General features: G+C 37.3%; 1 long non-coding RNA gene across 1 annotated transcript; it reads right to left on the minus strand.

Annotated features, from left to right (window-relative positions):
- Positions 1 to 1515: 1515 nt before the first annotated feature.
- LOC135419305 (uncharacterized) lies at positions 1516 to 23910 on the minus strand. The gene is made up of 3 exons (XR_010432919.1): positions 23749 to 23910; positions 8741 to 8879; positions 1516 to 1650 (listed from the first exon to the last, which is right to left on the minus strand). It is a non-coding gene; the product is annotated as an uncharacterized LOC135419305 (long non-coding RNA).
- Between the last annotated feature and the right edge of the window lie 3943 nt (positions 23911 to 27853).

Raw genomic sequence — 27853 nt, forward strand, 5'->3', positions numbered from 1 at the left:
GTAAAAAATCCATCTCAGTTTTTATGTATCTTTTGCTTTCTTTCAGAAAATCTGTGTTTTCTAGCCCAAGTATCCTGGGTTTTTTTTAAGACTTGAAAACCTAAGGCATGTTGAAATGAGACCTAATCTCCTGAATTACCCAGGCAGCTTTGTCAATGCTCACTTCTTGATCTTGTTCACTGGGAAGAGGCTCAAGCCTGGTCAGACAACTGCAATGCTCTGTGTCCTGCAGTGTTCTGTCAGCACCTGCCTCTGGCTGCCCATCCAGGGTACTGGTCCAATGCTGCACAAATCCTTGGGGATAATTTTGCCTGTTGAGCTCAGCACCATTTCATGATTTTTCAGTATAGGCCCCTGCCTTCTGATCGTACTAGGGTTTTGCAATCTAATTTGCAGTGTAGTACAAGCCTCATTGACTATGGTAGCAGAAGCCTGGTATTTAAGTAAATTAATTGATAATTATTTCTAATGTTCAGCAAAGTATTTAAAGGAAATTTGGATTGTTTTCTTTATTGTTGCTAAAATGCTATTCAGGAAATTTAGCTGACACTAATTTTAATTAGCAGGATATTATTCAGAACTAAAAAAATACATGAATAGTACTATTTTTTGTTGTTAACCAAACACATATATCTTTTGCATTTGTTTTTTGAACAGCCTTTTTTCTTTAAAATGTGCTCTTATGCTGCAATCTGGTGCCACCTATTCTTTTGATTAATCACTGAGAATGTTAATTTTATTTAATTTCACCATTTTTGGACAGAATAGTCAGCTCTCTTATTCAGAAAAATGAGCTAATTTGAAAAAGCAAGAACTAATTTCAGACAAGTGCTTCCACAAGATGATTTCCTAGACTTGTGCATGCCCTATTTCCAATGACTTAACAATCACATTAACTTTCTGCTGGCTTCATTGCATTGCTGGACAGGCTGATGGAGTGATATAGAGATGGTGTTCATCTAAACCACAGTCCAGTAAAGCAGTTCAGTGTATGAATACCCTAAACATATCTATACCTCACTAAAATCTATTCAACTACTCACAGGTTCACCTCTATGTGTGCTTTGTTGGACTGAAGCCACAATTACCAATCTGCTGGAGTGGAGCTTAGTAAAATATATTGAGAGGAACCATCTCTGTGAATAAAACTAAGAGTTTGGGAATGTGTTAACTATAAAATTACTAGAATTTCATTTTCTCTATCATTATAGAGAAGGATATTAAAAAAACTTTCCACATTGGGCTGTATAGTAATTCTTGGCTGGCTTTTGAGAAAGCTTAATACATAACTCACCCCCATGGCCTTTCTAGTGATGTCTGCTCTCAGTCTTTTGGTCTTTCTTTATTTTAAAAATTCTCTCTGTCTTTCTTGACATAATTGTAGATCTACAACATAGTGTGGTGTCCTTCTGAGATCTCTTAAATGGTCTGTTGCTATTTACTTCCTCTGAAATGAGTCACAAATCTTGATGCTTTCGATCATGAGAGTCATTCAACATTTTACTTGCTTACCTTGAATAGGGACATGGTAAACCAGGATGTGCTGGTGCTTTATGGACTTTTTACCGTAGAATCTCTTCTTTTCCCTAATTTTACAGAACTCCCTTTACTCCTGGTGATATCTCATGACTACTATGCATGCAGCTGGTGCTGTGAAAAGAAGAACAGGCTTAGTAGCAGCTATCCAATATACTACGACTTCATCAAGAATGACAGAGAAGATGGGAGCTGTATGAAGACCACCATTTAAATTGGTTTGGAAATTATTTATTCAAAATGGTTATAATTTGAGTAAAATTCCAATATTCTGTCTGAGATTAATTTTATATATTTTCAAGTGACCTGATGATTCCATACTCAGCAGGCACTGAACATATACTATATTTTTCTTCTGTGCTTCTGCTTCTCTCTGAGCTGACTTGTAACTTGAACAGACTTCTTGGATTTCACACAAGTATGCAGTAATATAAGTATGCAAGTCAAGCTTTAAAATAAATGGCAAAATTGAACTTATTTCCCTTACATGGGAGTGGGACATTGTGGAGAATCTTCAGTCATGCTCCTTCAGTGGACATACAGGACAGACTGAAATATATACTGAATGATTTTTTAAATATCAGGTTTAAATTAGACAGAATGGAAGAGAGCTCATAGAGTAGCACCTCTAATATTATATATTATTGCTCTTCTCCAGCACACAAACTGTAATGAAATTATTTTCTTTGACTTTAATAGAACTTAGGTTAAGAAAGATATTGTTAACTAGACAATTACATCCTCCAACCAACTGTACCTGTCCTTGAGAAAGCATCATAATGACTCCACTATTACATTTCTGAATGAATTTACACCTTAATTTTTCCTTGTTTTAGGTGGCTGGATAAACATTAAAAATAGTGTGAGCTAGTGAGACTCAGAAATAAGCATGTACTTTCTCTTGTCAGAAACAGGCATCAGGGCCACCCTACCTCTGGAGTCTGTCTGTTTTCTCTCATCTGCTGCTGTTCATCCCCTGTTGAGCACACTCACTGGAGTCAGAATAACTCAGGAGGTGTAGGTCACCTTCTGTGTCTGGGCAAACAGAGAAAGCTGTGTTCCTCCATAACTCCTACTGTAGCTTCATGCTACAGCAGTTAGAGAGATGCTGGCAAAGTTCTGACACTGTGAGGCTGAAGGATGTGGCTCCTGTGTTCCACATGCTTGGTCAGGCTGAAGCCTCTGGAGGTCTGACTGCAGTGGCAAAGCAGAGATTTGCTCCATAGAGCCCTAAAAGACGTGACACTCTCAGGAAGATGTTATTTACAGACAGGGTAAATAAGAAGAAGGGCCTCAAATGAACCAAAAGCAACTTCTCTCCCTTCCACTACTTGTACTGTCTTTTATAATAAAGTTGCCAGGTTTACAGACAAATGTTTCTTCATAGAGAAACTTGGGAAATTCTTTTAGTAGAAGAGTGACCTCCCTTGGAGTTTATGAGATTGAAAAACTTTACATAAACTATACCTCACTCCACAATAGCTCATTATACTTCCATTTTATTTAATTTAAAGCAGTGTGGTTTATAATCAATGAAGTTCCTTTGCTGAAGAGAAGGAGGTTTTAGCTTCAGAACAAATACACAGCATTTTTTCATTTCCTTAATCTTGTGCTGTAGGTGGTCAGTTCCAACTGCTGCATTTGGCACTGGAAATTTGTTTAGTTTAAAGCCAAGTAAAACAGACAGAGAATAGCTAAATTGAGAAATTGAATTTAATATGTTAAGTATTATGCTGCAGTTTATGTAATATCAGTGTTCCCTAGAGTTACATATTATTGTTATAATGTTCTCTGACACAGATTGCTATGAACCAGAAGTGATTAAAGGGCAGGTAGGAACATTAGGTTTGCTCTTGGGGAAAAAATGTCCTCAAATATGGTATAAAATTAATCTGGCTGAGGAATATGCTACTGCAGAGCTGTGGTGATGCAGTGATAGTGGCTGCATGTGGTTGGGCAGCATCATGACTGGCAGGGTCATAACTCACAATTTGGGACAATACTGTCAGGATTACAACTGGCTCCCAGCTTTTTCTTTAGTACTGAAAACTACTTAATGCCCTTTACAGGAAAAATAGAGCAGTATTTAGATATGGACAATAGTTTTTAATATCATTATTTTTCAGGAATTTGAGAGTGCACAGTGACAGGGCCATATTCATTAGCATTCTGTTCAACACACATTCAGAGGTGATGTCCCAGGCAAGGAGCAGTACTGGCAAATAGAGTAGCACAACAGTCATCTGCCAGCCTGGCATGGGGTCCCTCTGGGACAAAAACTATCACCTTTCATTGCACTGCTGCACTGGCCACTATTTATGATGTGAACAATAATCAGTTGTGTGGCAGTCTGGGGACTCTCCTGCACCTAATAAGTTCCGCAGAACATGGTACAGTTTGTCCTGTGCTGGCAGAACTGCTAAATGGCTTTGGTAGAACAAGTCCTGGGACACATTTTAATGCCTTGGATGGCCAAGCCTTCTCATGGAGAAAACCACATTGATCCATCGACTCCAGTATAACCACGGAGCTTCCAGGAGCTGCGAAACCAGCCCAGAGCTTCCACCTTTTCTGACCCCTCTATGACTATCACACTTACACAGTTGTTTAACAGAAAAGCTGTTTGGTTTATGTGCTGTAGCAGGTGAGCTGCCACTGACCAATTCTTCTCAAAAGATGTGAATTTTGGAACTGGGTTTTTTGTTCCTGCATTGCTGCTTAGCAGTGACCCTATATCTGAAACATTTGTACACAACTAGGGAAACTCCCTGCTTTCAAGGAAAACATCAAAACTGTCCTGACTTACTACAAAGGTCACAGTCTTGAGGGAAGTTCCTCCCTTTGGCCCTAGGGAACTGTAAGCCTAACAGGGGTTTAATGGGGGAATGGAAAGTTGACCCTGGCTCTTTTTTTGTGGGCATCTTAATGTGGTTTATTCCTGGAGTTTGGATGTCTGCCTCACAGACCTGTAACTGTTCAGAAAGTTCATAAACTGGAAGAAAGTACAAGATGAAAAGAAACAAATCTGTCCCAATTTAGTATGACTAAAAAGTGTTAACTCCAAATTTATGCCACCATAACCATAACATCATATTCTAAATTTATATTATCAGCTTCTCAAATATTAATTTCCTTTAAAACCAAGGATCTGAGTCCACTTACTCTGAGTTCAAAGACAAAAATTCTTGTCATGTCCGATGAGAGGAAAATTGGGCCCAAGTTTGCTATTTCTTCAGAATCATTGAAATGTTAAATGTTATAAAGCTTTTATTTTTTTTTGACATCTAAGCAGAATAAGTAGATGAGCAAATGATTTTTCCAGTTAGCTTAGAAAAATGCTTGTCTTTTTAATATCTGAAAATGACAGCTTTGCAGTTCTACTCTCATTTTATCCATCACTTCTAATTGCAGAGTAGAGTGCTACTTTCTCGACTGCTGTGGTCATTTATTCCACTACAAAAAGGGTGGAACAGACACTGTTTAATTCTTAAACTGCCTATGTTGAATTCTTGCCTTTTGAAAGCTGATATTTATTTTACTGTGACTGTGATATATTTCCTAATGGTTATAGTTACAGAGAAGAGGAAAATTATGGTGCTAGTTAAGACATCAAAAAATGTGAGAGTTCATCTTGTTTTTATTTTTTGGTCTTTTCTGTGCTGAACAAATAGTGTTATCCTCTTTCAGTAAAATTTTAACAAGAAGCCTGCATTGGAGTCCAGGAAAATGATCATCTGAAGAGTAACTTATATTTCCAGAAATCAGCAGACTCTTAAAATATAGATAGAAACACCAGCTAGTACATGCAGAGCAGCATTTGAAAGTCTCCTCTCACCCCTGCCTAGAATCAAATGACTTTGGAAGAAAAGCTTGAAAAAGGAGAAGTTGCAACGTTTAAGAAAAAAATCACTTCAGCACAGTTCAGTGAAAGAAATAATGAAAATACAGAAAGATATTCAGAATGGCTTTACCGAATCAAATTCACATTAGCTGATGATCTGGTCATATATAAATATTTCTTACAGAAATTGTATGGCTATCTAATGCAGGGGTGGGGCTGGCAAGAAGGAGATGATCAGGTTTATATGTGTGTGACAGTACAAGTTTGCTCCTGCTATTTTGGCTGTGTACCTTTCCAAAGGGGAAACCCTCTTATTGATGGCAGTAATTGAACAGTAAAAGCTGTTCTCAGCCCACCTGGGATTAGTTTGCATAGTGCAAAGCTGAACAGGCTGGGACAGTGGTTGAACAGGGTTATTAGAGAGGGTGCATTAACTTCTAAGTCTGTGGCTCCATAAGTCTCCATAAGTCTCCATAAGTCATGGAGAACCTAGGACAAGAGAAGGAGCAAGAGCAACCCTAGAGATACCCCAGCTTATCTCAGGAGAAACAGAGGAAGTTCAGTACATTCTTGTACCAGAGTAGAGCTGGTACAAAATATTCTTTCATTGAAATTAATAAATAACTTTATTCCCTTTGCATTCACATTTGTGGTGCTCTTACAGCAAGCTAATTCTCCACCTTTTGTGGGTTTGATCATAAGGAACATTGATTATTTGGAATGTAATGCCACTGACTGTTCCTATTATCAAGGCTGAACCTACAGATTTGAAATTGCACAGCTACTATGTTATCAAAAATGTGTTGGTGTTATTGTTTGGCTTATTTTATACATTTTAAATTAGGAGTTTCTGAGTCAGATTTAAGTGTACATTTTCTTGTTTCTGTTTCTTGACAATTGAGCCCATAATGAGCTCACTATCAACCAAAACTCCTACATAACTCTTAGCGTGGCTGCATTTCAACCTCTTGTCGCCCAGTTTGGAAATATATCCAGGACTGTACCATCCCAGGTGCAGAATCCAGCACAATTGTTCTCAGTAGAAATTGCTTGCCATAGAAAGAAGCAAAGAGTTATATCTAATTAGTTATCTTCATTATTTTACACAAATAATGAAGAAAACATTTTCCCAAGCTGTGGGACAGTAGAGGATGACACTTACTGTGAGCATTTGTATCAGAGCTCCCTGAAAACCTAGCATACCTGTTTACTGCTGCCTCCAGATATTTATTGATGAACTGATATTGTCTCATCGTTATCCTGACATTTATAGTTCCTTTTTTTAGGATAAATCACATCTTTCTTTGTTTAGATTTTCTAAAAAAATAAATACAGCAAAAACATTTTTCTAATTTGGTCAATGGATGTGTTATGATGATGTGTTTAAAATTCACTGTGAGTCATTTTGTTGATGTCAGTATTATGAAATACTCTATAAATTAAATTGTATTGTATTGTAAACCTGTCCAGTAGATCAATGTATATTATGAAGTATCAAACTAATTTATTTCATCTTCCTTTTAAATGAAAAGCTAAGTGGTCTGACATTGGATTATTTATATGAAATAATTTTTAAGGAGAGAATTTCTTTTGTGGATAAAATAGTAATTAAAAAAAGGAACCAAGAAAAAGATATCTGAAAGATTAACAATAATTTACTCTTTTTAAAACCTTATTGGATGACAATTTTACAGTAGCAGAAGAATGAGAGAAGAAGGGATATTATGGCACTTTGCATATTCTTTGTGTCAGGTACCAGATCTCCTGGTGTGTTAGTGCTGAGACACTGACAACAGCTCAGGTCAGGAATTGAAGCCATAATGGAATGATTGCACTACTTTTTGCTAGGATGAACTGTGTGCATACATACACCTGTGCTCATCATGCCTGAGTTACAGAGCAGACTGAGCTCACCCAGCTGTCCATCACTGTTCTCACAGCACTGCCTGTAAGATGTTCCAACTGACTGGTCAGCTATTTTAAAAAGAGGTTGATCTAACATTTGATAAACTAAACAAGTAGGATGAAATATTTGAGCAATACAGAAATATGTTACTTCCCTTGATACTTTCTTCGATCTGAGAGAATTCACTGAGATGACCAAGAAACTTTTAAAACTCTGTGCCAAAATTTGATGTCCTGTTAACTTCGAGGTGATGGTGGGGGCTGTTTTCTGATGCAATCCATGTAAACTCTTTTGCTGGTTAAATGTAGAATCCATTTGTCACCTCAGTTCAGGCACAGTGACAATTATATAGTCAAATAGCTGCCTGCAATCTTTTAAATCTCACAGGTAGGCCTTCCTGTGCTGTTAGCACAGTTACCCAGATTAACTAGACAAAATGTTTTTAAACATATGAGCTACAGTTACTGTATTAGACCAAAAGCTGCTGCTAGATTAGATCTCAGGTTGGCATGCTACTGGTACAGCTTGCTGAAATGAAATAACTGTGTTTGGAAGCTTTCTTTTTAAACAGCTCAATTTTCAGATCTCTCAGATTGGGTGCTTGCCCCAGAAGTAATTTGAAATTACCTAAATCATTTGCAATTTCTCTGTACTTTGGCAGCACTGTGGCAAACATATGACTCTTGCTAAGTCATAGGATAAAATGTTTATTCTGAAACGTTTTGCACTTTCCATTTTAGAAAATCAGATCCTTGTTTGTTGGCATTTGAACTGAACATGGCGTACTAATTCATACCAGGGGAGTCCTGAATTTGGTTGTTAAATGAGAGGGTACCTGGCTAGCTCTTACTTATGTACAAAGGAAAGTGCATTTTAAGAAAAATATTCACATTTAATCTTTTTTCCTGGAGTTGCAAATGGGTGGGAAAATGGTTGAGTCTTCACAGCCCTTCCTTAAGCGCACAAGCAAAAAAAGCCAAGTATTCAGGTTTCTATATCCTGTTCTTTCAGTTTATTCTTATTTCCATGGTTATGAGCTAGGAATTACCTTTTCCTGTTCCTTTGCTTACATATCCATGTTGCTTCTCCAGGCTGTGCTTAATCTGTTATTTTTCTGCTGAGGCATCTATGCTGTCATATCTCCCTTCTTCCATTGCTGCAAGATCTCCATCTCTAGTTTCCCTAAATTTCAAAGTCCTCTCTCCAAATCATTTAATTAAACCTGTATTTAAAATATGTCCCTCAGCAATTTTGACTTGATCAGTCTGACCCCTCTGAACCATCAATTACCTTTGTTTTATCAAACTAGGTTCAGGCTTCCTACCTTTATCTTAAGACATCTTAATTCTTTCTTTCTGTAATATGTCTGTTTCAGTCTTGCAGACTGAGATTTATTAGAAGTATTTAGACATTTTAAGATGAAAGAATGTGCCTGAATATTCAAAAACACCACCTACCTAATTCCCACTGTGAATAACAGTCATTCATTCTCCTTGTCAGGAGGATCCACAGTCCAGCCTTGCAGACTCCTTCCAGGCCCTCATCCTGGATTCTCTCTTCTCCTCCTGTCAGGAGCCTGGTTCCTTCCTCTTGATCCTAGAAGGCAACAAAATTCTTTTGGGACTTTGGAAAAATGTCCATGTTTAGCTCAAGAAACTCAGGTTTTTCACCTTTTACTCTCATCTTCCAAGTCTATTCTAGAGTTCAGAAATAATGTTATCAAAACTTCATCAAAGTCAGTATGATTTCCAAAATATTCCAGTTTGGGCACAATTTCAGTTGGAGCAGAAAATTGAAAAAAATCTGACTATTTCCATAAATGCCATTACATTCATTAAGTACATATGAAACAGTAGCTGAATTGGGTATCTGTTTACACACATCAAATCATCTGAAATATTATGTCATCTTAAATATTATGAAGTCAAACAGGGCTTGAGGGTTGGTTGAGTAACAGTGTCACGAATTTTAGTAAGCCTTGATCTTAACTTGATGCTCATTATAAACCGTCTGTGAAAAAAAACTAATTGAAACATCAGGAAATGGTCAGAATGCAAATGAAAAGCATTAGAAAAAAAAAGAAAACATTTTAATTAACTTAGAATAATGCCTTAGTGTGACTGGCAAATTAAATGGCTGTCCTAGTCCTGACACAGTTTTTTTATTTGAAACCATAACATGATTATTTATCAAATTAATTAATTTTCTGTTGACAGTAACATTAACTTTTAAGTACACATGAAGACCTACTAATAGCTTAATATGAGGTTTTAAGTCATCATTTCCTACCCTTTGTAAAGAGAACAGTTTCAACTAATATAATTATACTGTACTTTTGGTAAAAATAGAGATAAATGAAGTTAAAATTAGACCTTTTTGAGGTTTTTGTACTTTATCTGATTTCAGATATTCTCAGCATTTGTCAGGCCCTGTGAAGAAATAATGGATATTTCCCAGACATTTACCATTGTATTTCTATGTCATTTGTTCTGTAGTTTCTCTCTGGTGTATGTGTGTGCCTGTGCATTTATTCTGTCTGTGAGGTCTTGTCCCTCCACATATCAGAACACTTATAGACTCTGGTTGGTTTTTCTCTCCTGCATGACCAGGATACCATATGATGGTGCTGTGGAAAGTGATTAGAAATAAGATGGCCTGAAGAAATTGGAAGGAGTTGGCAGGAGATTTCCTCCAAAATCCATGTATGTCATTGTTTTCCACACTTTTGAAACTGATGTTCTGTGAAGTACAATTGCATTTTGAAATCTGCATTGCAATACAATATCTATGCACCACACACTACCAGAGAATCATTTCCTATGCGGAGCTGCTCTTTCAAACTTGCCAAGAACATTTCATGTTTCTTAGACCTCTTTTAAAAATGCTGGTTTCTAAAAGTACTGAATGAGAAATGCTGAAATATCTTGCATCTAAGCATAATAGATGCCATTTTCCAATGGATTGCAATTCTCTTGCTCTCCCAAGGGCCATGAATTGTTGAAGACAAAGGAGAGAACCTTCTTTGACTAGCAGAGAAGACCTCTAATGACCACTATTATTTTTCTGGAAGGCCTTCCAAAAAATCCTTCCAAAGAGCCACCAGAAATATCGACTGGTCAAAAAGTAAGCCAAAATCAGATTGCTTAGGTACATGCTGAGAAAAGCAGCACCAGAAATAGAAGTCAAATAAAGAGGCTGTTGAAAATTTATTCACACAGAGATGCTGGAAGAGTTGTTGCTCAATAACTGAAAAAAATACTTTTAAATTTGGTTACCTTAAATTGCATACAACTCTATGGCTTATCTAGAATTAAAGCTGCTTTAATTTGATTTAGCTTACTTTGCTCCCAAAGCAACATTAAACTACTTATGTTCATTTAAAATGTTACTAAAATGGTTTATCTGCAGAGAAGTCTAATGCGTTTTAACTAATTCACTGCAAAATTTAGTTTAGACTTAGATAAACTATTTTTTGCTTCTTACGTGAAAGAAATTCTGACCTCAATAAGATTCAGACTAGGAACATTCCATTTTGTTTCTACTAGAATGGACCTCAGGATGAGTTAGAAGTGTACAAATAAAAGCAGTTAGTTGTGGGATCCAGTGAAAAAAGCCATTTTGCTCCTGTGCAGCCATCCTGGGCCAAGAGCCAGTGGCCCAGGACCATGTCTAGATGTCTTTTGAGTACCTGTAAGAATGGAGACTCCACAACCTCTGTGGTCAGCCTGTGCCAGTCACCCTTGGTCCCTCTCACCATAAGAAAGAGGTTCAAGCTGGAACCTCCTGTGCTTCATTTTTTGCCCATTGCTTCTCATCACTGGGCACCATATTCTTTACACTCTCCCTCCAGATACTTATATGATCAGATAAGATCCCCCCAAACCCTTTTCTCCTCTAGACTAAACAGTCCCAACTCTCTCAGCTTTTCCTCACAGGAGAGGCACTCAGTCCCTCCATCATCTTTGTGGCCCATCCTCAAAATCTCTCCAGTATGTCCATATCTCTCGTGTACTGGGGAGCTCAGTACTGGACACATATGGTGTGGCGTGGTATGATCTCACCATTGTTGAGCAGAGGGGATGAACCACCTCCTTCAATGCCCTGGCAACACTCCTTCTATTGCAGTCCAGGTTACATTAGCTTTCTTTACATCAAGGTCAAATTTCTGTCTCCTGGTCCACCAGGACCCCTGAGGCCTTTTCTGCAAAGCTGCTTTCCAGTCAGGCCCCAAACACTATCTGGGTCTTGGGAATGCTCCTTACCAGGTGCAGAACTTAAGACTTCCCTTTGTTGAAGTTTGTGAGGTTCCAGATATCAGCCCGTTTCTCCAGCTGGCTGACGTCTCTCTGGGTGGCAGTATGTCCTTCTGTGCCTTGCCTCCCAGTTCTGTGGGGAGAGACTGCTGAGGGTACACTCTGCCCCAAAATTTGCTTCATTTTGGATTCCTCCCTTTGTACAAACTAAAGAATTTTTGCTACTTTTAGAACTTTTTCAAACCATAACCTAAAGTTTGAGGTCTGAAGTGTTGTTTAGAAAGTCACTTTAGGCTATAGAAACCTGTGTCTGATATGTGGGGAAAGGGAAGATATAAAACAGGTGCTAGAGAGCTTGCACTTGCCATAATTTTCAACACTACACGTACACCTTTATAAATACTGAAAAAAATCAAGTTACTCACATCACTGCTAAATACTGATTCAACTACATAATTATGAGCACTCAGGGTTGACAGTTTCAGCTTGGATATTTATCTGAAATAGATGAATTACTTTCTTGGTTCTGCAAAATAAGTTCAGGCTATACAAAATAGGTGCAAAGGTCTCAGAAAAACATTTTCTTTAGTTGACTCTAGGATGTTTGTACTTCAGTTCTGGCCCAGGAGAGAAAAAAAGTAAATGAAACACTTTAATTTCTGTTTGGGTTTCAGTTTTGGTGACTGGACTGACTAATTTTCATTGCTTAGGCATACACACACTGTATGCATAAATATATCAAACCTCAGATATAAACACAATGTGTCTGCCAAAATAGAGATCTTAACAGACCTGTCAAACCTTAAGCGCTTTGCATAAAACCTGAGGCATCTCGCCTGACCTTCCCCCACTTCTGATGCTTTCAGCTCACACTGCTGGGAAGACACTGCCTTCCTCCTGCTCCAAGAGCGTTCATGCTGGGCACAGCTCCTCACATCAAATATGGAGAGCTGGCTATTTGGCTGCAGTCACCTGCTGAACTCCTGTGACTTTGGAATCTCATGGGCTGGGTTAAAAAGGTGCACAGAGATGGTCAGAGATCTGTGTCACTGACACCACAGCTCCTGTCCCTGAGATACAACAGCCCCAAAGAACTGTGCAGAATCCAACTTTGCAGAGAAACACTGATTAGCTAGAACAACTGGAAAAACTTGCTGAAGTAGATGGTATTATATAATATATCTCTCTGTCCTTCCATCAGTCAAAATTAACCATGTGCTACTGTGATCCAAATCTAACTGAAACTAGAGTTCACAGCATTTTGTAGAACACAGTCTATGGCTGATGTAAAAGGTGCCATGGTGTCACAGACAATAGATCAACCAAAATCTTCAGAAATAAAGCACAGACAGAAGAGAATGGTTGCCTATTTGACCATTGCTGATACAGTTTCCATTCCAACATGTTATTTATATATCAGGAATATGTCATTCTGTGTTGTAAGATGAGTCATCAAGTGTGATTGTTGGGGGGTAGTTATGTGGAGTCCTTAATATCAGTGGAGGTCTAATAGGTGTAGGGCTTGGCTCAGTCCAGGTTTAGGGCTTTACTTTGTGTCTGTCAGAGTGCAAAGTGTAACTAAATAAGAATGACAAGTTTTACCGTCTCTATTCCCTTCATTTTGCAGAAGTTTAAGTGAAACTAGGTGAATCAGGCCCTTTGTGTAATGTATAACTTCTGTGTATTCTCCAGTGAAAGATATTTTCATGTAGGAAGTTAAATCAGCTGAAAACTTATTAATGTAATTCGTGTTGAGACATGATAGAATTCCAGTTGCCCACCTAAAAAAACCCATATCACTTTATGATTTCTACACTCTTGCTGCACTGCAAGAGGTTTGTTTATCAGTGAAAGCACAGATACATCTGAGTATGTAACAAACAGAAAATAAGCTACCCCACCCTTTTCAAAAGAACTAATCAAGTACTATGAGGAAAATAAATGTAAATAAGATATTGATTAAGAGCTAAAAGGATTCTAATTATATTACTTTCAGAAATAATTTAATTTAACCTAAACAGACAACTGGGAGCAGATACTTTGCCTTAGCATTTTTCAAATTGCTAATTAAAATTTCCAGGAGGAAATTTAAATTTAGTGCCCAGATTTTAAAGATAAATAATGTTTGCTTCTTTTCATTATGAATTTATGAAGGTTTTTGTATTGCCAAAATATAACATTGCATGAGCATTCTTTTAAAAATAATCAGATAACATGGATGCTCTATGTAATACATTGTGAGTATAAAGTAGTTTTTAATCAAGAAAAGCTGAACATTGAAATGTGATTCTGGTTGCATCTGTTGCTTGTTTTCATACAGATTTATATCTGCATTGTTTATGGAATTGTTTAGAGACAACTGGAGTTTTGGTAAGATAAAATCTATTCTATTGAAGGGGCACTCTTCACTGAGTGCACTCTCCACTCAATGCTACTGAGTGGAAATTCTTCTATTTATTGGAATAGAGATTAATCAAATTATTTATTATCTACCATAAAGACTTGATTCAAAACCCTGTGAACTAAGTGGGAATTCACCACTCTATAATTTTGTATACTGCTTGGTTTTCTATGCTGTTTCCTACTTTACATCACATTTTTATTAGACTTCTGATTACTTGCATAAACACCACCAAATGGAATGGGATTAAAATAGTAAAAATGCACAAGGTTTCAAAGATATCTCTGAAGAAACTTTCACAATCATAAATTCTTTACAGAATCTTTACACTATTGAATTAAACTTCTTTTACCTTCTGTGGTTGTAGAGGGGAAGAAAAGTGTCAAATTAAAGCAGAACGGATGTTATTGAGCTCCCTGTCATTTACAACAAAATAGGAGAAGAATAAACAGACTTCCACTAATTTCCTCTAACACTAGATTTAGGAGCAGGAGCAAGGACTCCTCTTTATGATAATGTTGGGGAAAGGGGAAGTTGCAGAACCTCCGTGAAGAAAACCGTGGCCAGAGGACTTATGTCCCCTTGGCCAGTGCTTCCACCCTAATGCCATGATGAGCAGGAAGGTCACAGAGCCTCTGACATGCTATTTACGTGTACTTTGAAACTGTTTCCCTGAAAATTGTGCAATCCTTGTCTCTGTGCAAGGGTCAGTTTCCCTGTCCAGTCATTGCAAATTTTGAAGCAGTTTCAAGTAACTTCTCAAACAACTTGACAAGTAGATTGGGGGGATTTAAAATAGGAAATTCAGAAAAATGGACAGAAACCCTGTTAGAGCCCCTAATAACGTACAGCACAATTTCATGGATTGCTAGATGACAGATGCAAAGCAGAGAAATGCTGTGACTCCTTCAGTCTATGAAAAGCTTTGTTCTGGGCTCACTTCCCTAGACACCAGAAACACACATCTGAGGAAACCAGACTTCACAACGGTGTTGCTTATGCAACCCATAGAACCCTCCACACACAGTACTTCTGCAAGAGTAAGCTTTAAATACGAAACCCCTTTTCCCTGTGTGGGCACCGAAGATGCAAATTTGGTGGGCCAGAATCTCAATGCTATCTCCTCAAATGCCCTTTCTACAACTTAATGCTTCCTTTGCACTTTGAAGTGGCTGTACTTAAGCTCCTCTGTGTACATACAAAACGCTCTCTCAGGATGAAAGGTAATGTGAAACTAAAGACTCCAATGATAATCGTAATGCCTGGAAGAAAAAGGAAATAAGAAGAGATGCACTAATATTCACTGTTAATGATTTCAACTGATTACAACTTCATGAAAAATGCATATTTATACATTTACAAAAATGCACAAGTGTGCAAAGACTGTGGAGACAGGGAGAGCTCACTGGCTGCTTGTTGTGTGCTTTGAGCACACGAGGCTGCAATGCAAGCAAATGAGAATGACGTTTGAAACATGATGTGTAAGTTAAAGGGAGTCTTTGAACTGCTTTATGTTCAGTGATGTATGGAGAAGCAGAGCTGACATTTACAAATGGAAGTTCTATATGTGCTGTCTTCATTTCTTGACCCTGTCTGTAAAGCTATCCTTTCCCTATCCAACACAGAGGAAGAAGAGGCAGAACACTGATAGGTAAACTGCAGTGGGCCCCACTCTACACTATTACCTTTTGCCTGCCTTCCTTCATCTAAGCTTGAAATATATAAAATCTGGACACATAATAATATATAAAATACTGCTCCTACTTTATTATGTTTCACTAAGAAGAGTTTTATTCCTGTAAGTCATATCTCTTAATGCAAAATGAATATTGCTGTAAACAGCTCTTAACCCATTTCAGTATCTTACTTTAAATTAAAACCAAAGCCAGCTGGGCATTTAAATGTTTCTCTTGATCTGGACAACAGTGCAAGAGTTTCCACTCCAGTATTAAAAGTTATTTGGTCATTTATAACTTTTTTTCCCCAAAAATATTTCACCTTCTCAACTGTAAGAACATGAAAATTATGTTCTATTAGGTGTTGTGAGGATGAATAAATCTGAAATTGTGAGATGTTTAGGTCCTACAGTTAAGGCCACATGAGTAGGTCAGGCAGATGGTAATTACCATAACTGTAGTACTTCAAGGAGTGCTCAGCAGTAAAGGCAACAATGCCATTCCCATTTTGTCCTTTGAACCTGATCAACTACTGCATGAAGAATCTTCAGAGGAACTTGAAACATACATTCCTTACTCAGACAAAAGAACTTTAAATATGACTATCGTACCCCCAGGGACAACCTAGAGCTAACACAGTCATACAATTCATTTTTGATCTATCTGAAGGGAAAATAAAAGTGATCTAAATATTGGCATATTTTACTCTAAAGCAAGTTTTCTTTGGATCAAAAATGTGCCTCTAAGGGATAACAAAATAAAAGTACTTCAGTTTATTAAAGTGCAAACTTCATGAAACGTGATTTATTAAAAATCAATATATTTATCAGATTATTCCATTTGTTTTGTAATTCTGAATAAACCTCATTTCTTATTTAGTTCCTGATTCTGTATGTCCATTAATAGAGGATGATGAATATGTATGCTTGCAATTTCCTTTGAAATCTGCACAAAAAGCAGGAGTGAACCCTAAATTCAAATAAATCACTGCAAAGACTCAGAGGCTGACAGGTATGTCTTGCCTGAATGTGCCCGGTTGCTTGCACATGTGTCTACTCATTCATGTGGCTGACAAGGTATCATCTTAACAGCACAGAGACAACAGCCTTTAAACTGTGACCCAGATGTGGACTTTCCATAGAGGCATTTAATTTCATGAGCTTCTTTTTAAGGTGAAGAGAGCAAGGCTGCCAAAAGAAAAAGGAGGAAAAAAAAATGTGGATGACATCAGTGGGGGAATATATATCCCGTATTCCCTGAGGTTTGTCATAAGGTTTCAGTTCTTTGCTGTGAGTTGAATGAATCCTACAGGACAGACTTTTTTTGTTAAAACACTTTTCCTCCACATTTTTGCTGTTTGGATGTTTCTCTCTAAAAGTATTTTAATGACTGATTCAGTTGTGTCAAAGTAACAAAAGCAAATCAGACTCATGAGGGGGATTATAATAAGCACTAAGGTGAGGGTTTTATTCAAACACTGCCTTTTTCTGTGCAACATATGCTTTTTTATTTTCTCTCTCTCAGCTCGGCCATACTGCTGAGGTCACTTAAGCATAGGAAGAGACATGACTAGCCCAAAGCTACCCCACCACGCATTTTCATTCACAATTCAGAGCAAAGGAGGCAAGTTATACCTCTTCTAAAGCATCCATCCTTTCAAATTCTTTTAACTGGGACTGGCATAAGTACAATTGCCAAGTGTATGCCTGGAAATACTACTAGCAGTGTTTCCCAGTCTTTCTGTAGCTGAGAAAGTCTTGAGAAAATTCTCATGTTTCCTGCTTCACAGGTAAGGTGATAGGTAGGCACCCACGAGCAAGGTATTTGCATACTGTTACACTGAATAGAGGTTATTTTTCCCTCAGAACAAAGAACCATGTAGGAATACAAATCTATATATTCATTAGTTATGTCACCTTGTGAGTGAGCTGACTAGATTAAATATAGAGAAAATATGAATCACACTTTCCTTATTAGAATGAGGTAATGCTTGCCTTTCTTCACAGAGCCCTTCAGATGAGAGGTGGGAGGAGATGACTGTTTGATGCCATGGGATCGATCATCTGGGAGCTGGAAAGATACTGGGTTGAGGGAGAGGTTGTGGGATAGTCACTGGGAACCTGTGATGGTAAATATTTAGGTTAGCACATTCTTGCAGTGTCTGCAAAATCCTGAGGATGGGATCTGTGTGGAGATGACCTTGAATTTAACTAAAATTACTTTGGTTGAAAGAGATGCAATAAGATGGGCAGGGAGGATAGACATGGCACCAGGTCCTCTTGCCTGAAGCAATGATTGCTGAAGGCTTTGGAGACCAGAAAGAGGTTGAAGATGTTGGGGCTGAAGAGTGCAATGGATTCATGGGTGATACCAGGGTGTGGTAATAAGGGAAAGTACTAGGGCATGATATTGGTGGTGGCGGTACTGGGATGATACTGGGGAGAGTAGTGGGGAAGAAAGGCTGGCAGTTTCTGGGCAGGTGGGATTGCAGACATGTGAAACCTGGTGTAACCCACATAGCTGATGTTTTTCTCTCTCTTACAGCATAGCAGTAATGATGAAATTATCTCTGGGTCAGATCAAATGAGTGAAAGGGGCACAGCCCCCACATTTGTGCTGAAACTGTCACAGGGGAGACAGAAAGAAGCCTGGACCAAGCCTGCTGCTTCTCCCAGTAAAGAAGGTTCAGAAGTCAGGACAGAATGTAGATGACCAGTCTGGCATGACTAATTAACTGAAATACCTTATCACATTTATGTTAGTGTCCCAGTACTACCAATAACATGCCCTGAAAAATACGTACCTTAAGGTGTCTGTCCTGCAGTCCTTGGGAACGTGATTAATAATTACTAGTAGGTCTTCATAGGTCTCAGTAGGTTAGGAGGTAGATTAGTAGGATATTTAGTAGATTAGTAGGTAGACATTACCAATTAGTAGATAATTATGCTAGTTAACGATAATGTGTAATTGTGGTTACTTATTGAAACCCAGACAGATATTTTCTAATTGCTTAATGTAACAGAAACTATGTTATGCAAATTTCTTAAAATGATGGCAAACTGCAATACCGGAAGTCACAAGAAATGCTCATGAACCAGCAGAGGTTCAGAATAGTGTTTGCAAAAAGATATACAGAGCCTACTCTCAAACAGCATATGGATCACAGAAAACTGGAATTTATTCAGACATTATTTCTGAACAAAAAACCTACTGACAATCCGTGAGTAAATTATTCATGAAAAACTATTCACCTAGTCCTGGTGGGATGGATGTAGTAGTCTCTTTGCCATTTCAACTCTTTGTTCTTTCCCTTCTGCTGATGAATTTCAACTTACATGACAGCATGTTTTGAGATTTTAATCTTCATGCAGCAGCTAGTGATCTGATTTTCCACTGATGGAGTTATAGGGGTGAGGAGGAAAGGAATTTCTCAAGCAAGAAGGCTATGTGGGTGAGCAGAGTCAAACTCATGGCTGTCAGTGTTCTTTTGCTCTGCACAATCGTGCTGTACTTGTGCAGCAACCACAAACCTTCCAAATATTTCTGTGGTTATTTATTTCTCCTCTGTCTTCCTCAAGTTGAAAGATTCATAGCCAGCAGAAAAACTCTTTGTATGTGAGCTAAAGAGGGTAAAATGTGCTCTTCAAGTGTATGATGGCTGAACTAAGGCCTTGGTTACTGAGACCTGTTTTTCTTCTATATGATGTATAAAACAATGTCCTTCTTTCTTTTTTTTCTTTACTTTTTTTTTTTGGCTTTTGTCTAGACTGTTTACCACCCTACAGTGTGTATGGTTGTCATTACAATCTGCCATTACATTTTCTCTATGCACTTATCACTGTATTCTACAGACAACAATTGTCAGAAAAAGACAAAAAGAAATATATTTGAAAAACAGCAAATAAGAGAGATATAGTATTTATGAAATAAGGGAGCATATCAGGCAGACCTAGTAAAACAAAATCATTCATAAGAATCACTTTCTGAACATTCACACCCATGTCCTCTCTTGGATGTGGGTCATGGAAGCAATTTTAGCTGTCACATTTCACACTTGTGTATTATAATGGAACTGAATTCCCTGCTTATGCCTGAATTGTGAAACAATAGAATTATATTCTACAAGTATTATTTGTATGCAACATCTGTGTTACTAAAATTTTCATTTGTCAATAGCTTTTAATGTTTTTTAATTAATCTTTATCTTCCATATCTACTAACAGTTGTTACAATCTGAGCCATTCATATCACTTTGCAAAGCTTGTTTGAGACCAATTAAGATCACCAAATTAAATTCATCTTTTATTCTTGTTCCTATGACATTACTATGATGTCATAAACTAATGATGACTCCCTCAAATATGAGTCTTGTTTTTTATCCATAACAATGAAAGATCAGCTATAGTGCTATCTTATGTACATTGTATTTACAGTATTAATAGCCCTGCTGCTCTTATTACATAAATAATTCTCAATGTTAAACCCTGAAACCCTGGCTAGAGAAGAAAAGGAAATCAGATACCCAGAGAAAAATCTCCTTCAAAGTTTTTGGAAGACCATAGAAAACCTTTCAGGAATTTCAGATGGTTCAGTACTCAGCCTCAGAGTCCTGTCAGAGAAGAGAGGTAGATACTGACTGATGTCTGTGTGTGCCACCAATGGAAAAGGTTAGATGCAGAGAAATCATTAAACTTCCCTTTCCTTATTTTTTTTTTATACTTAAAATCCCATTAATCTTCCATCTATTCTTGTTCTCATTAAAATTCTGAAATTACCCTAAGCATTACAAAAAACAAGATATGAAACAGGTTCAATTCCAATGGAAACTACAAAGCAAAATTAATCAAATATTTACTTTAGTAGATGGGTGTTTGATGGAGTATATACGACCTATTTAAACAAAATATCTTGATACTCGAGAATGCATATGAAGTAACTGCTGTGGCCACTCTGAAGCCACGTCATTGTTCACAACCACCCTGACACAGCCTGACCACAGACATTCCTGTATCTGATATGTTGTGTGACCCTGCTTTTCTCAGAGTCCACGAGTTTTGCTAGCATGAGATCACTCCTAAAATTACATTTTTCCTCTGTGTTATATCAATGCAAACCATACCAAGGAAGCCCAAATATATCATTAACGTTTTCTACAATAGGTTAATGATTAATATTTTTTTAATTTATTGTAATCAGATAATCTCCCTGAGTTCTGTGTCTTGCTGTTGTGGAATCTCCTTTCTGATGAAAAAAAGTATCGTGGCACCAACAAGGCCACTTCAAAGCTGGATGATTTGCTTGACAGAACAGACTGACATTAGCAGTAAGTGTAAATTGCTGAAATGAAGGTTATAGAAACCTTTTAGCATATTTCAGACCTGGCTACTATCTAAATAATTAGTTTAAAAAGTTGCCTTATTGGAAAAAAAAATAAATCTAACTTGCATCTCTGACATAAAAACCACACAAAAAAGACAAATTAAAATATTCAAAATATCATCGTAGCTTAGTGTAATCTGCAGAAATAGGGATGTTATGTGGTCTTGTGGGGCTCTGACTGCAGTATAATTGAAATCTGATTATTCTGAAATAGGACACTGCAGCCTATTTGATAGTATTAATTAAATGAAAACCTCTGGTGTAAGGGGTAATTTTGAGTTCTTTCAACACGTCTGAGAAACTCAATAATCACCACTTCAACACATTCTGGAGAGTTTAATTGTGATGGTGGGACACAGATAGACTTTTGATATATTTCTATCTTCAGTGGGCTCAGACATTCACAGTGAAGTCCAGACTAGCTTGCATACAGATCCAGAGTTTGTGACTTGCCCATCCTGTCTAGAATGCACAAACACAGGGCTCAGAAATCAAGCCCAGAACCCTGGCTTGTGTGGAGTTTGAGGGCACTTTAATTCATTGTGAAAACAAATATAATATATAATATTTATTAGCAGCTAAGCTGCAATTATTAATCTCTCCAGCACAGAAGTGCACAGGGGTTCATGACAAAAATATAAAAGAAGCCCATTAATTGGAAATGGTAAAGAAAGAAAACAGACACTCCAAATGTATGACTCAGATGGAAACTCCAATGCACAAAAGGGCTACTCTATCCCACTACAGTGATGCAGCCATAAAAAAGACATGTGTGGTAGTAGTTAATAGAAAATATTGATGACCATGACATAATGACCTGGAGAATGGAAAGCTTATGAATCAGACTGACCTGAAAGGAGACAGTGGATAAGTCTGCCTTGATAGTTTAGTTTGGAATAGGAGTGCTCTTTAAAAAGAAGCTTCCAATTATGTCCTTTTGCCACTCTGTGGTTTACTCTTTGGGAGTGCACAAACTGGATTCCTTACAGATTAAACCAGAGTTGTGGTTCAGGAATGCACCAATGCACTCCAGTTACTAATGGGCATTCAGTCCACAGGATCAACCTATAATTAGTACAAAGTCAGGCACCAACACAGGTAAGTGTGGGTGTTGAGTCTTTAGCACCCTTCCCATGTGCATAGTACGTGCAAGGAAAGGCCTTTGAAACTCTTAGAGCTTTATGTAGTTGGCTGGTAGCCCCTGAATATTCTCACTGGTTTGAGCCAAGAGTGCTGGGCTGGGGCCTCTTTCTGAATTTTATGTTAAACTGGTCACTTCAGCTCTCACCTACAATATGCTAAACAATTGAAATGTACTTGACTTTCAAAAGCAAAACAATGGAAAACCAGACCAGAAAAATGACATTATCTAATTGACTTAAATAAGTGAGCTGGAACTAAGACCATTAAGGATGGTTTAGCTCCAGGCAGCAGAGACTAAACATTTGAATAACTCCAGGTTTGTGACTGTGGGCAGGGCACTTTTTTTGTTCTTCTCTTTCAGAGTAGCATTTTTCTGGATCTTTTTCCACAGTCAGCTGATTTTTCAATAACTTTGTTGTTCTGATTTTCCAACTGGGCTTCACAACTACTTTTAATCAATCAGATTAATTAGAAAAATTAATGAACCTGAATTGCAATAATATTTAGCCAAGCTCTATGAGTACAGTGCTCCCCAGACCGAAATGACTGTCTCATACAAAGATCACAGTCCACTGAATATCATTTAATTATCAACTATAGACAGTAGAAGTTTGTTACCTTTGCTAACCAAGCACACCAAGCACATATCAAAATAAAACAAAAAATTTCCTGACTGGAGTCAGTCTGCAATTATCACAGAGATTGAAGTTTTAAAATATAGTTAGAGATGGGTGAAATTTAAATATTCTATGATATCACATCCAAATACTGTTTCTTTAAAAATGTTAAATTAATAACTATTCAAGTCTTAGGAAAATTGAGGAACATCTGATTTATAGAAATTTGAATCCAAAGTAAAATATGTGATACACACACAGTAGTTGAAATCCTTATATGCACAGGTATACTTATAGATGTGGGGAGTAAGAAAAAGGAAAACTGCTAAATTCTGAAAGCATGGAACCAGACCCCTGTCTGGTACATGAAGTACACCTTCTCAGTTAGGAAAAAAGGTATCTGCAGTCTTGTAAATTTTCAGTACATTTAAGTGTCTTCAGAATAGCCATTTGATTGCAATCTTCTAAAGTCTATCTGGGATAGCTAGAAGCCTTGTTAAATTATTTACAGATCACAGAAAAGAATTCAGTGCAGGCATAACCAAATCCCAGGCCAGGGCTCACTCCTGAGCTCAGATTCCTGCACCCCTGTGCAACAGCTTCATTTGAAGGCCATAGTTTCCATAACAATGGCACTCGGAGAAGCCTAATTTACACATTGCCACTGTGACACATTGTGTTATTCCTTGGAACACCAGGGTGCATTGCTCATGTCACATTACATTTGTGACACAATTAAAGTCACTGGCTGAGTCTGACACAGTTTTATATGATTGTCACACAGCGTAGATTGTGTACTGAATGATCTAAAAAGTGATCAGAAAAAAAAAAGTAGTCCCAAAGCTGGCCTGGGTGTGAAATAGATGCTTAAGGTTAACTTTGTTAACTATGATATGGACACCTATACTGTATGAATGTCTACCTATGTATAAAAAAATAGGCATATGTGAGCATGTGGTTTGTTACAGACAGATTTTTTAAGTCTCCACCACTTACCACTTGTGCTGACCCTCACAGGACACTTTCCCTGGAGCCCGTTGAAGACATAAATGAACAAACCTTCACTGCCAAGTGTAATCTGACAGAATAAAGAAAGTGAATTACCATTAAACCTCAGACAAAACTGCCAATCCCATGGTAAATTAACCTGTGGAAACATATCCCCAACAAAATTATGGGAGCCTGCTGTTCAGAGCATTTGAGGCCATTCTGGCCACAATATGACGTTTTCACACTGATGAACTTTAAACCTCTAACATACATGATTTCTGTTGCAGGAAAACTCCTTACGTAGTTAACATTCTCCAAGGAATGAACCAGAGCACCTATGCAGAAGCATATTTCTAAACAATGATTATACAGGGAATCAAAAGTCCATATGTAGGCACTTAGGTGATATGCCCTAAAAACCCCAGTATGAATGACATCAATACCAGAAATTGATCTATTAAGAAAATCTCATTTAGAATGATTTTTAAGTCACTTTCTGAGGTGCAAAAATTTTTTACCAAACTTTAATGTATAATTCTCTGAGGCAGTATGATGTCAAGTTCAAGTAAAATCAGGATTTTAGGAATAATACCTAATTAATAATTTCTAATACCCGATTAATAATTATGACAATGGTAAGAATAGCTTTGATCCAGCAGATAGATAGTTCCTTTGACAAAAACCAGAAACTATTGCAGTGCTTTATGGAACATGTGATTTAGATGAAGTTGTTATCTGCCATATATCAAACTTCTGAAATTTAATCCTAGCTTAGCTGACGTTCAGAATTTGACATTGATGTTAACACAAGTTTTACTTCTAATCTATTTGTGATTAATAAAATCTTTTTTTCTTTGTGTACAAAGTAAACTAAAGTAGAAACATTGCCAGTTTTTACTTTACAGATATATTTCATGCCATTTCTATCATACTGTAGTCAACTGAAAGAATATACATATTTTCACAGTGGACAAACAAAAAAGGACACAAATTACTGAGATTTTTTTTTGGCATAACTAGCACTATTCAGAACATTTTTGTTACTGCTTCTGTAATACAGGGATCAATAGATGAAGGTATTCTGCTACTATTGGGTCTTAAAATAGCACCAATAGTTAATTTTTGATAGTGAGAAAGTCAAGGTTTAAGAATTAAACTAAGCTAATTAATAACTAACTATTATATAACTATATTATATAACTAACTATAACTAATAACTAACTATTAACTAAGCAAATTAATATGCTTAATTGATAATGAGTACTTGATTAAAACCCTTTGAAGCCCACCATGAAACATTTAATTTAAGCATTTCAAAACTATGAAGAGCAAAACTCTTCAAGGTAAATAAAAATCAAAGATTTGATATAAAGTTGAAGATTTGAACAGAAGTTCCATAATACTGATGTTGAACCAAACTTAAAAACATACTTGTAGTTCCCTTTTCTGTATGAAAACAGCACTTCATATCCATATATTTCTGTTGAAATTGATGCCACCATCATTCCCCTCTTTGTGCTTTGTGAGAAATTACTTTTCATGCATTTCACAGTGTTTATATTGTTAGAACTGATGAGAAAGAGAACCAGCCTAGAAGCTGGTTTAACTTATGAAGTTGGTTGAAATAAGAGTAGTGATGTGTGTGTATCCATGTGTTGCTTATGCTCCATACACCTTTAAATTCTCCCAGTCACGCTCCTTGACTGCTTGTCAAGAGTTATCTTTGGTTCCCTTCACCACCAGCACAACCTGAGTTAGTGCAAACCAGGCCAGTTTCATGCACACAGCACAATCTCATACAGATGGGCCAGTTGGAAGCAATAAATCTTCCCTACTCAGGAAAAAGTATTGGAAGGAATTCAAATATTGGAAGCAATAGATCTTCCTGCACTCGAGTTGTACTTGGGCTAATAATTATAGACAGAGCTTAGTAGATTGGAGAGAGTGGTTGGAGAAAGGCAATCTGCCTCAGGAAAAGATATGTATGAGAGAAGCACGTATGCAGGAGTGTGTGAGAGCCTCTGCATCACATTCCCCAGCACTGCCCATTCCTGATGAGACTACAGAAAGACCACCTGGATCTGCACACTTGATATCCAGCCATTAAAATCAATGCTCAGATTTAGCTCCAAAGGGAAATCGTGGGTGATACAGGACTCTTATGAGAAATGCTGAGTTCAGTGAAGTTTAGCAACTGTAGCCAGTTTTACAATGCTTCCATTTTTAGATATAATACTTGCCAAGTAATTCCAAGCCATAAAACTTGAGTTGTATAACAGATATTAAGCAATATGGAAAATAAGGTAAGTACTCAGCTCACAGCTTGTCAGTACTGCAGTTGCTGCAGATAGCAGGTTGTAGGAACAGCTATTTGGCCTCTCCCTTTTTTTTTAAAGTAGCAAAACATGCTGTCATATGAGAAATGATGAATCAGCTGATTATAGCTGATCAAATAGTAAGGAAAATTAATCATATATTTTTATTACAATAGTGTGTTTCCAACACAGACCTTTGTTTTTAAAAGCATCTGAATCAATGTTATTCTTTTGAATGAGTTTCAAACAGCAAATGCTCTTACTATTCTTTTTATAATGAATAAATACTTTTTGTTTGCAGGACCAGAATTAAATGTCTTCTTCCTAGAATGTAATAGAGCTTGTGCAGGGAAAGACTTTTAACAACTTGTGTTATTTTAATATGTATGCAAATCCGTAAATCCACTGTGCTTGCTAGCTTTAGAAAAGAAGATAGACTTTACAGATATTTCAACCAATTAGTACAGATACAGGTCAAATATGTGAGCCTGCAAGACAGATGCAGGAAAAAATCAGGATTACATGTACTGTAAGGCTTATCCAAGTTAATGGCTTTGTCAGAGGGGAGCAAGTTGAAGACTAGGTTAGACATAAAACAGATCAACTCTATTAATCTAATTTAAAGGTTTTTCAGAGGAAATAGAAGAACATTGATGGATTTGTTAGTAGGATACCAAATCTAAATCCCTTCCAATCCACCACTGTTATTTTAGGCTCAGTCTTTAAAAATTATTCAGCTGACTTTGTGTGAGTTTGATCACTTTGTCTTATCTTAAAACTATCTATATTATTACAAAATTCCTAAAGTCTGCTTCCATAAATAGACAGACTGATGACATTCCCTACAGGGAATATAAATTGATCTACTGTTAAAAGTCTCCATTTTTTTTTTTATAAAACTATATAAATTGGCATTTCTCCAGCAGCTGATAATTCATAGGCTCAATAAGGAAAGGAGACAACTTTGCAAAGCTGCGCAGTGTAAAAAAGAAAAGCGTTTTCCCTCCTCTTGTTCCACAAAACCACTACATACAAAGAATTTGAGTATCCTTACCTGCTAGTTAAGAATAGCAACAGTGCAGACACATTCTGAAAGTGAGAACCTTGGTAGCTTGGGTTTACTGAAGGGTGAAGTACTGTTACTGTGACAATGGTTGGTTCCTTTCCAAATGTGTTTTTATGCGGAGGTAGTGAAGGCAATCAGCCTTTTCAGTGATGATTTACTGGTGTTTCCTTCAGGGTAATCCTATCCTTTCTTCTTTGCTTGGTTCAGGGACACATCAGTGACTGTTTCAGGCCAGTCCAAATGGAGTGACTAGTCTCCCTTTCATAAAACTGAAGCAAAGCTGTGTATGAGAATTCAAGCCAGGACAGAGCAGGAGGCTGGGAGTTCCTGTGTAGTGCTTAAGACCAGACTTGGAAGCCCATAGTCAGTAATACCTGTGCTCTGGCCCTGCCATACCAAAGTCAGTGTTTAGGCCTGCCCTGAAACCTCTTCTCCAGCCAAACCACTTAGCCCAGAGATAGCTGGGTTTACCTCTGGCCAGCTTGTTCATATATTAAGGTCTCATTAAACTGTAAATTATATAAGCAACATTTTCTGGTTCCCTATTTTAAGGAACAGTTTTCTAAGCAAAATTAATTCCTCCATTTACAAGGGATGAGGTCAACTGATATGGTACAAAAGACTGTGCTTTCAAGAGCACTTTAGTTCCATTAAGTGAGATACAGTAATAGACTAGGAAAAGCTTATGAATGATTTTCCAGTTGCATTCCTTTCACTGTCCCATTTTCTC

The sequence above is a fragment of the Pseudopipra pipra genome, chromosome 10 (genome assembly GCF_036250125.1).
Source record: "Pseudopipra pipra isolate bDixPip1 chromosome 10, bDixPip1.hap1, whole genome shotgun sequence".
NCBI lineage: Eukaryota > Metazoa > Chordata > Aves > Passeriformes > Pipridae > Pseudopipra > Pseudopipra pipra.